This window comes from Ceratina calcarata, unplaced genomic scaffold, assembly GCF_001652005.2.
Source record: "Ceratina calcarata isolate Rehan_Ccalc_2016 unplaced genomic scaffold, ASM165200v1 scaffold517.2, whole genome shotgun sequence".
Taxonomy (NCBI): domain Eukaryota; kingdom Metazoa; phylum Arthropoda; class Insecta; order Hymenoptera; family Apidae; genus Ceratina; species Ceratina calcarata.
In genome coordinates, this window is record NW_017176301.1 from 424 (window position 1) to 1349 (window position 926).

The following is a 926-nucleotide window of genomic DNA, read 5'->3' on the forward strand; positions in this document are numbered from 1 at the left end:
ATCGTGATATCACGCGAGGGGCAGGTATCGTTAATCGCGCTTGAATCGGGGTCAAATCACTCTTTAGCTGGTCGCCTGGCCGGAAGCGTACGCTCGGAGCCGATTAGCGAGGGCGGCGACGCTTTTATTGGTTTCGTCGAAAATTCAATTTCTCTATCGCGTTACAATCCGGTCGGCAGATTTAATTGGCAGCGGCCCGGCCGGGCTGATCGAAAACGGCGGAACAACAATGCCCGTAGCTCCCCCGCGATTTCCTCGATTGCGTAATCCCTCTTTTCGGATAGCAATCCGATCCGACGTACGAGGTACCGTCGGAAAAAATTCGCTCGATCGGTACTCGGGCGCAATTTTAAGGTTGTAAAACAAGAACTTGCTTCATACGGTTTATATCGAGCCGCGCTGTGTCGATTACGCTTCCATTCCAAACATTTACCTGGCTATTCGCGGAACGGATATTAAAATCGTACACGATTGTTCTGCATAAAACTGTGAAAATAAATATTGATTACGTATACATAATTTATAGTATCATGTTACATTCGGATTTTGATCGCGAATAAACGCAGAAATAAATTTGCCATGAATAAATGAAACGACGATTGTTGGAAACGTCGATGGTCGATATTTATTGATGAAACGATCGTATGAAAAATTTCAAAAGGAATTATAGTTTTCGATTCGACGGGAATTCACTTGCGCGAGAAACGTACGAATCGTAACGGTATAATACCCATTACCGAGGGCGGTAGGCCGTGCAGTTGAAGTAAACTGACACCGTGTTGTGAACGTGAAACCAGCCCCAGGGTTTAATGAATTTAAATCCAGCAAATTCGTGCCGGTCAGCTCTTTCCTCCGGACAATTCCCTTCGTGAAATCAGCCAGTCTCTCAATGGCTCTTTATGGGAGATGAAAGGGTGTCGATTTAA